The sequence below is a fragment of the Carlito syrichta genome, unplaced genomic scaffold, assembly GCF_000164805.1.
Source record: "Carlito syrichta isolate Samal-C Ts95f unplaced genomic scaffold, Tarsius_syrichta-2.0.1 Scaffold289445, whole genome shotgun sequence".
Classification (NCBI taxonomy): domain Eukaryota; kingdom Metazoa; phylum Chordata; class Mammalia; order Primates; family Tarsiidae; genus Carlito; species Carlito syrichta.
The window spans coordinates 249,878-260,413 of NW_007233541.1; the positions used below are offsets into that span (position 1 = coordinate 249,878).

General features: G+C 37.5%; 1 pseudogene; it reads right to left on the reverse strand.

Annotated features, from left to right (window-relative positions):
- Nucleotides 1-7,673: 7,673 nt before the first annotated feature.
- On the reverse strand, nucleotides 7,674-8,675 carry LOC103256434 (annotated as a pseudogene).
- Nucleotides 8,676-10,536: the final 1,861 nt, after the last annotated feature.

Below are 10,536 nucleotides of genomic sequence, written 5' to 3' on the forward strand. Positions count from 1 at the left end.
AAAAATTAGAAAATCAATAAGTAAGATTAACAACCAATAAACACGTCAGAGGAGAGGATTAGTCAACTACAAAAAGGCTACAGAAGATATATAAATTGAAGCAGAGAGAAAAACAAAAATAATAATATTACAGAAAATTACAGAAAAGAGCATGAGAGACTTATAAAAGACAAAAACGTTAAAATGTGTAATTGGAGTCTCAGGAGAGATGAGAAAAAGAATGGAGGAAAAGCACATTTGAAAAGATAATGGTCTTGTATTTTCCAAAATGAAAAAAATACCCATGAACCCTGAGTTCATGGAGCATTTTATATACGCAGACACTGCTAAAAACAAAGATAAAGAAAAAAGTCTTAGAAGCAGCTAGAGAGAAAGGGAGGTGTAACAGGGAAAATGAGAGCTGATTTGCCAATGGACTATCAAAGCCCCAAGATAAAACAATTACATCAATAAAATGCTGAGAGAAAAATCATTGCCAATCTAGAATTCTATACTGAGAAACATCTTTCAAACATAAAATTCAAACAAGAGCATTTTCAGACAAACACAAATAATTGTGAAATCACACTTGCTCATATAGAAATACAAAAGTGAAAAATTCATGAACATAGGAAATACGTTTGAGCAGAAAAAAAATAAGTGCAAGATCAAAATAAAAGGACAGGTTGAGAATGTAGATAAATATAATAAATAATGACTTAACAGTAATTTCTTATGAGGTTTAAAATGCATATAAAATTAAAATGAATGAAAACAAAACTGTAAAATTTTGTAAAAGGAAGCATTTTGAGGCAACTGAAAAAGTAATCATTTACATTGGACTGTAATTAGTAAAAAATATGTTTTCATATCTAGGGTAACTACTAACGAGTAATAAAACGAGTATAAAGAATTTGTTAATGAAAAGGAAAGTAATAAAAATAGTTGCTTAATCTGAAACAAAGCAAGAGGAAAATAACAAAATAGATGGGACAACTGGAAAGAAAACAGTAAGATGGAAGATAAACTCAAATATGAAATTATTACACTAAAGAATAACTTATTAATTCAAATATAATAGATGTGAAAAACTATATGGCTTTTACCCAAGAAATCTGAAAGTTCAAAATAGAAAATTACATCATGCAAACATGAATGAAGAGAATTCAACTGTAAAATGTAAACTTTAAAGCTGGAAGCATTATTAAATATATAGAAGCATATTATTTAATGATAACAAGGTCAATTAATCAAAAACATTTAAAACTGAATGCTTTCATTAACATAGCCTCAAAATAAATGCAGTGAATATTGACAGAACTAGGTAAACAGACAAACTCAGAATCACAGTGACAACTTTCACGCATCTCAACAGATGATTGAATAAGCAGGGAAAAATCAGTAAAACGATAGATGAGTTGGATTTACCTAAGCCAGAGGTGAAATAATATACTTGTAATACATATATCGAGTGAAAGATTTGCATGCAGAATATACAATAAACTGATAAATAAATTAGAAAAAGTCAGAATGCGCAATTAAAACACACAATTACTTGAGAAAAAGCTGATATAGCCAATAAACATTAGTCATGGGAAAATGTAAATTAAAATCACAATATAATGTCACTAAAAACAGGTGATATGAAAGATTTCCATGGCTTACTGGTTGTAATGTAAGTTATTAAAACCATTTTTGAAAACTGTTTAGAAAATGGACCAGAAACATTCTCATATATTTACCCCCCAAACACGTGTGTTTATAGCAGTTCTAATTTTATGGTCTTAGATTAAGTGCTCTTAGATAATTTTGGTGGGATGCACAGTGCTACACTCTCTGGAGGAGAATCTGGCAATACTCACCAAAACTGTAATGATATTTACCTGTTTCAATTGGCCCACATTCTGGGAATCTATACTTCTGACAACCCAGCACATGTTCAAAATAACACTCGTATGTACAATGCCATTTACTGCAACAGTACTTATAAGTGCAAAATAATGGAAACCATACAATGTCCATCATTAGGGGAGGGATTGTATTGCTTGCAATGTAGCACTTAAATGTGATGGAAGACAAAAAATTTAGGGAGATCTCTACATATTGACATGGGCAACTTATTGTTAAATTAAAAATGCAAGGTGCAAAACAATATATATAGTGTGCTGTATTGGTACCTAACCCCGAATTGTACCCCACATCTTTAAAATAAAAAATTTAAAAAAGCCCATCAGGATATATGATTTTCCTTATTAATAAAATACCATAGGAGCAAAATAACTAATAAAAATATTTACGCATTGAGATGACAGGGTGGCTGGGAATAGTATAGAAGTTAGACTTAACTGTAACAGTTTTGTCCAAATATTATTTCAACTTCACAATTATGTAGATATAGTACTTACTTTATAAATTAAAAATGTTAAAAATAAAAAAGAAATTGCCCAGGATCACTCATTGGTCAATAGCAAAACTGGTCTTTAAGTTCAAATTTGTCTTAAGCCAAAGAACAGTTGTTTCTTAAACTTTATTACAAATATTTTTTTTTAAGATTTTTCTCATATGATAGTAACACATGCATGAAAGGACATACCATGGACTCAGTATAGCCAATGAGCAGCCATTTTAACATTGCCTAGATCTGTCTTGTTTCTCTAGCAGTTCACTTTACCTTCTAATCCCTAGCCAAGGACAGAATCGGTTTATCAGAGGTCGCTATTGATAATTGTTTTACAGTCTCTCTCTAGCTTGTTTTGTACTAATTGGCTTTTCTATTTCAAGTATTTGGCTCCACCCATAAGACCCAAGTTATCCTAGTCAGCCCTTCCTGACCTTCATGACACAGACAGAACCCATCACCATGGCAGCAATCATGTGACTAGCCCACCCACCTGCCCACTGTCCATCACTTGATGTCAGTACCTGTGCTTACCTGTCCCCTCTGTGATGATGTGAAGCCGACCACCACCCAATCACCTTAGCGACCTGCTTGCATCAAAGGCAAAGGTCAAAAGCACTCAACTTTGAGCAGCCAATATCCTTGCTATGCTAAATTATGGTGTGTCCACTTGACTCTCCCGCCGCTGCCGTGTTTCCTAACTTTGGGCCCCTCCTCTACCTTGGGGGAGGTAAATCTGTCTCTCTCTGCCTTCCTTTCTTTCTCTTTCTAATTTACTTTTTAAATAAACTGTTTTCCAAGCTAACTTCTGTGTAATTCTTTGCATCTTTCACCCAGCACTGGATCACACACACACCCCACATTGGACCTGACCTAACATTTTGGGGGCCCTTCTGGGAGTGTTACCTAGCAATGCATATGATGGGAAATTTGAAATAGGAAATGGCATAAATATACCTGAGGTCTTTATTTTTTTTTTTAATGGTCTTTTAAAAAAAAAGATTTTTTAAAAATTTAATTTTGTAATGAAACTCTTTCTTTTAGCTTAACCTTGCAAGGAAGCATACATTGTAAATCAGATGGAATTTGATTTCCTTGAATTCCACTACTCTTTTAGTTTAGTGTGATTTGCAGACCAGTAGCACTGGCATCACCTGGGGACTTGTTGGAAATGCCAGCCCAGACCTAGAGAGACAGAAATTCTAGAAATGAGGTCCAGCAATCTGCATTCTAACAAGCCCTCCAAGTGACTGGTACTCAAGTTTGAGATCCACTTATATGCACCATATAATCTACCTTAAATAATATTGTTTGCTTTGCTTTTTCTCGATGGAAAAATCTATGTGAGAAGGAGCTTGCAGCATTTACTTCCGTTCTGAACAAACATTCAAGAATTCATTCAACAAATATTATCTGAGAACCTAACTTATACCAGCCAAATACCTATTGATTAATCATGCTTGGTCAAAATAGTCTATAATCAAAGCATGATAGATAGAAAAAATTAACTACTGACTGTGCTTAGGAACAGGTGACATTTCCAAGGATGCTGATAAAAAGGAAGAACAGACATCCAAGAAGCAGGACCCTGGGAAACTTCTCAGTAAAGAAAAGATGTGTTGTTATGGGTCTTTTTTAAAAAAAAAAGGATTTATTGAGAGGACAGAAAAACTCCCACAGTGGGGGGAGGGCCCGAGCGAGTTGCCCTGTTATGGGTCTTTAGCAGTTATACCAGAGGAAAGTTCAGAGAGGTACAAACATTAAGCTAATACTTGTCACTTGGAGAATGTGAAGATAACTTTCAGAGCTAGAAATTAACCTGCTAAAAGCAGAGTCACAAATGCAGCTCTGGACCTGGGACACACTGGATGTCAGGACGCAATTCCTTCTCTGCCTCTCTCTTCCCCTACTTATCTCCTTTCCTTCCTCTTTCCTTCCCTCCCTCTCTCTCTTTCTTTTCCATTTCCTTTTTTCTTTGCTACATTTTTTTAAAAGTGAGAAAACAGGGTTTATTGAGAGGACAGAAAATCTCCCCCAGTAGGAGGGGAACTGAAGGGGTTGCCACTGCTTTTTCTCCATTCTTTGTCTTCTCTCTCTCTCATTTTTTTTCCGATTTGCATCTCCCCGATGATTCGTGGTGTTGAGCATATCTTCTCTCTTTCAACAACTTACTGTGTTAAAAGAAAAATAGCTGATTAACTCAGATTTCCTATTTGTATAAGCAAGTTGGTCATAAAAGACCTCAAGGGACCTTATATCTTTAAATAATTTGTCTCTAGTCTCTCATAAGCCTTAAGAAATTCAAGCATTTAAATACAAATGGTCTCATTTATATGTGAAATTTTAAAAAGTTAGACTCATAGAATCAGAGAATAGAATGATGATTGCCTGGGGCTGGGAGGTGGAGAAATGGGTAAATGTTGGTCAAGGGTACAAACATTCAGCTATAAAATGAAAATGCTCTGGGGCTTTAATGTATCACATGGTGACTATAGTTAATGATACTGCATTGTTTACTTGAAATTTGCTAACAGAGTAGATCTTAAGTATTTTTCTAAAAAGAAAGGAGGGTAACCATGTGAGGTGATGAATGTGTTAATGAACTTGTTTGTGGCAATCATTTGGCAACCAATGCGTATATATAATTAAAAACATCCATCGTACATCTTAAATATATACAATACTTATTTTTCCATTGTGCCTCAGTAAAGCTGGAAAAAGAGAAAGGCAAGCATTTCTAGGACATAAATTTTATAGTTTCTAGAGTAAGTCAACATTTGATGATACTAGTAAATGTAGTGTCTGTGGAACAGAAAGTCGAGAAACAATGAAAAATGATCATTACAGGAGTATATATTTTCAAGATGCTGGAGGGTCAGTTAGACTCCCACTGGTACCCTTCTTTGTTTCCTTACTGGAGGAAGAAATGGCAGAATAAACTGGAGATACAGTATAAAATGTTGCAAATGCAAGCTGTAATTTGAAAATGTATTAATTATAAACAAATAATATTAAAATCGAAAAGTATTTAGAAATTGAAAAGTATTTGCACACGTATGCATATATAATTCGAAAGAAAATCTCAGGAGTTGTGCATGCATATATTTAAAATGAATGCATGTATAATATGTAATGTAAACTGATCAGCTATTGAATTTCATATCTTCCTTTGGTTTGACAGGAGGGCCAAGAGGAAATGTGTGTGGGACATCCATATACAAAATTATGTGTGTACTTATCTTGGGTTTTTCTTAGGCAGCTAGGGTCTGTCTAGATGAATGTTGGAAGAGAGGGAGGAAGAGACCAGGAGAGGGAACATCCTGGAATAGACAAAGGACAGACTTGTGCTAAGTTCCTAAGAAAGACTGATGACAAGACAGCTCAGCCGTTCCCACTGGGAGGCACTCAGATCATGCATTCCACAGTCACTGCCAACCCTGAGTTATGGTCTCCAGGGGAAGCAGGGCACCATCTGGTGGCATGAGGTGGTTTCATTTCATCCTGCCCTTCCTTTCACGAGGGGAAAGACGCACATACACTTAATTTTCAGGGCCAATTCAGAAGCCTAAACCAGGGGAGGCAAGTTGGACATTGTACACAAAAATGGCATCACCCTCTGTCTGTCTTTTCTATGTCTCAAATTACTGCATTCACATTGCTTCATTGTGGTCTTAAAAACCACTAGGCATAGTACACCAAATTTTTGAATTACGGTTACCTCTTGCACAACACATGTATGAACTGTCTGGCTCCACTTATACTTGGATCCTTTTGTCTGCTACCCAAAGGATCCAAGACAGCAAGATCAGTCTTTCCTCTTCCTCTTCCTCCTCAACCTACTGCTTAACATGAAGACAACATGGAGGGGGGTCTTTATGATGATCCACTTCCACTTAAAAAACAGTAAATATGGTTTCTCTTCCTTATGATTTTCCTAATTACATTTTCTTTTCTCTAGCCTACCTTGTTGTAAGAAGATAGTAGCTAACACATATAACATACAAACTATGTGAGAATTGACTTTTTGTTATCAGTAAAGCTTCTGGTCAATAGTAGGTCATTTGTAGTTAAATTTGGGAGGAGTCAAAAGCTATACATGGGTTTTTAACTGTGCAGGAAGTGGGTGCCTTAACCCCCAATTGTTCAAGGGTCAGCTGTGTGTGCTTCACTTTTGAGAACTTGTCTCTGCTGGAAGAATGTCTTCTTCTGTTCTCCCATCCCCTCAGGTTAAGTTCTGGTGCAGCTACATAAATCTAATGATTTCATTGGCCCATTTGTTTGTATCTTCCCAATGCTGCACTCCCAGTCCCCAGATTTTTTCTACCTGTTTTGAAATCTCTGAAATTCATTAGAGTGGAGGTAAGGGTAGGAGACTTTCTTTGAAAAGTTAACATTCAGTAACTTAAAACTAAAATCCTCAAAGTCACACGTAAAAATTTTAGTTGACTTATAGACTGCTAGTTGTCCATCAATTGGTTAGCTGCTGAATTTCATATCTTTCTTTGACTTGAAAGGGGAAGCATGGAAGAAGTGTTTTGGAATTTATTTTCGTATTTATAATTTGTCCTTCTTTCAAACTTATTTTAGAACATCTCCTATCTATCCTCCTCAATCAGGGTCAGTTACTTAAGAGCAGGAACTGTGTCATATTTTATCATTTATTTTTGTTTCTAAATCTACCTAGATTTCTATTTGAAAAATAATAGGCACATAAGAAATAATTGTCAAAGGTCATTTAAATATAAGAGAGATGCCAGCATTCATATCAGGTTGCTATTTCTCATCTGATCGGAAACGCTGGGATCACAAAACTGTTTCTGCTTTAGTTTTTGCTGAAAATCAAATAGAGATGTATTTTTTTTTTTGTGGCAAACTTTGACTAGAACTCTATTTTCAACAATATTTAAAGATTTGTGTAGTATTTGTTGTGCACCGGGAATATATGATCAAAATAATTGTTTTCAGGTTATAAGAACATGTCTGGAATTTTAATTTTAATAAACAAAACTGATTTTATAAAAGTACCCTATAAAATATTATATTTGGTTTAGAATAAATTGACTGTCTAATGTCTATTCTTCTACCCTTCTTTTGAGTACAGGGGGTTTTATTGATGGCACAGGATGAGGTGGGTCTCCCTGGGTTCCCCCCACCAATTCTTCAGGGGGGTCTGGCATAGACAGTCTGGAGGGGAGACTCTCAGTATTGCTGGGGACTGAGTGTGGCAGGGACTCCGCAGCAGCCAAGGGACTCTCTTCCTCTCATGGTCTCTCTGGGACTGGTGGTTTGGGGGCTCTTACCCCTTGAAGGCCATGTGGCCCATGAGGTTCACCACCTTATGGCTGTAGCCAAATTCATTGTCTTGCCAAGAGATGAGCTTGGCAATGTGATCATTGAGGGCAATGCCAGCCCCAGCATCCAAGGTGGAAGAATGGGTGTCACTGTTAAAGTTGGAGGATGCACCTTGGTGTTGGTGTAGCCCAGAATGCCTTTAAGGGGGCCCACCAGATGCCTGCTTCACCATTTCTTGATGTCATCGTACTTGGTGGGTTTCTCCAAATATCAGGTCAGGTTCACGATGGATACGTTGGCTGTGGGGACATGGAAGGACATGCCAGTGAGTTTCCCATTCAGTTAGAGGATAACCTTGCTCATGGCATCGGTAGCATGGGTGGACATAGGAATGATGTTCTGGAGGACCCCATGGCCATTGCACCACAGCTTCCCAGAGGGGCCATCCACCGTCTTCTGGGTGGTAGTGATTGTATGGACAGTGGTCATGAGTCTCTCCATGATGCCAGAATTGTCATGTCATTGATGACCTCGCTAAGCAGTTGGTGGTGCAGGAGGTGTTGCTGACAATTGTAAAGTTGCTCTGGTACTTGTCATAGTTCATGCCCATCACAAACATGGGAACCTCAGTAGAGGGGGTGGAGATGATGACCCTTCTGGCTCTCCCCTTTAAGTGAGTCTCAGCCTTATCCAAGATAGTGAAGATGCTGATGGACTCCACCATATAATCCTCGCCTGCATTGGCCCATTTGATTTTGGTAAGATCTTGCTCTTGGAAAACTGTGATGGGATTTCCATCGATGACAAGCTTCCCATTCTCCACCTTAATGATGTCGTAGAAGCTGCCGTGGGTGGAGTCATACTGGAACATGCAGAACATGTAGTTGAGGTCAATGGAGGGGCCACTGATGGCAGCAATATCAACTTTACCAGAGTTAAAAGCAGTCCTAGTGACTAGGAGCCCAATAACACCCAATCCATTCATTCTGGCCTTCACCTTTATCATGGTGCCTTGGGGACTCGGTGCTGATGAGAGATGCGACTGGTGTTCAAATAGGAGGAGCAGAAAGCCCCCTCCTTTTTTTCTTTTTGAGTTGGAATCTCACTCTGTTGCCCAGGCTGAAGTGCCATGGCACATTCTTGGCCATCCCAGAGTCTACCTGCTTGACTCCAGTGATCCTTCCACCTCAGTCTTCCAAGTAGTCGGAACTACAGGTGTGTGCTACCATGCCTGGCTTATTTTTTTGATTTATTGTACAGATGAGGTCTTGCCAAGTTGATCGGACTGATCTCGAACCTGTGGGCTCAGGCAATCCACTGGCCTCAGCCTCCCAAAGTGCTGGTATTACAGGTCCTCCTTTTTTTTTTTTTTTTTAAAGAGAGTCTTCTTTTCTATGGACTTAGATACAGGTTGAGCATCCATAACCCAAAAATTCATAATTGAAAATGCCTTAAAAATTCAACCCTTTCTGAGCAATTACATGATGCTGCAAGTGGAAGATTTTTACTCATGACCTCATGTGATGGGTCATGGTCAAAACACATGTGAGAAACACATGTTTATTCAGTGTCCTCAAGGGAAAAAAGACTCTCTCAGTCCTTCAGCTGTACTGTCTTTTTCACATACATCCAGATCTCTCCACTCAAGCACTCAAAGCATAATGATATGGTACATGTGCAAGACCAAGGTGCCAACAGCATGTTCCCCAGGATTCCTCGCATGGGCCGAGACTTATGCTGATTACTCACTGTGTTACTTTGTTTATTCTCTACTCTTTGGTGCAAAGATATCATTAAAAATGTCAAAAGGGCCTGGAGACATACCTATGAATAACAGTGATAAAAGAGAAAGCACTTACACTTATGTAAAGCAAAGAAAGGTAAGCTTCTTTCTTATTGTCCAGAGTAACTGAAAAATAGTCTATATGTGAGACGTCTTACAGAAGATGTGTTTTTGGAATGACCACCATTTATGATCTGAAGGAACAGAAGAACAAACTATTGAAGTTTCTATGCTAGAAGTAATAAACAGAAGTAAATGAAACATAGAAAAACACTACATAAAGCCAAAAGTGAAGATATCAATCTTGTATTAAAAGACTGGATCCATCAGTGTTGCAGTGAACACATGCAACTTAATGGCACGCTGGTCATGATACAAGAAAAGATCTATCCCAATGAACTGAAAATGGAAGGAAATTGTGTAAATATTCAACAGATTAGTTGCAGAAATGTAAGAAAAGGCATGACATTAATTTTATAAAGATTCATGGTGATCAAGCATCTACTGATGACAAAGCAGTGGAGAAATTCATTGCTGAGTTTGCCAGGGTCATTGCTGATGAAAATATGATGCTAGAACAAGTCAATATTGTTGATGAAAGATTACTGTTTTGGTATATTGCCTCAGAAAGACACTGACTACAGCTGATGAGACAGCCCCTCTGGGAATCACATCCTGCATGTCAAGGACAGAATAACTGTACCAGGATGTGCTAATGCAGCAGGCAGGTATAAAGGTAAAGTGGCTGTGACAGGTCATCGTATCCACATTGGTTTTGAGGAGTTAATTTTTTACTGCAGATAAAGATGATGTCTTATTATGGTGGCAAAAAGGTGTAAATCACTAGAGACATCTTTTCTAATTGATTTCACAAACATTTTGTAGCAGAGGCTGATGCTTGCCGCAGGGAAGCTGGACTGAAAGAGGACTACAAGGTTTTGTTATACCTTGGTAACTGTTCTGCTTATTCCCTAGCCAAAATTCTCCCACCAAATAATATTTATGACAATCGTGACTTTATTAATTCAGCCATGTAGGCAACAGCATTATTAGATGAATTAAAAGTAAATAGAAAAAACACTTT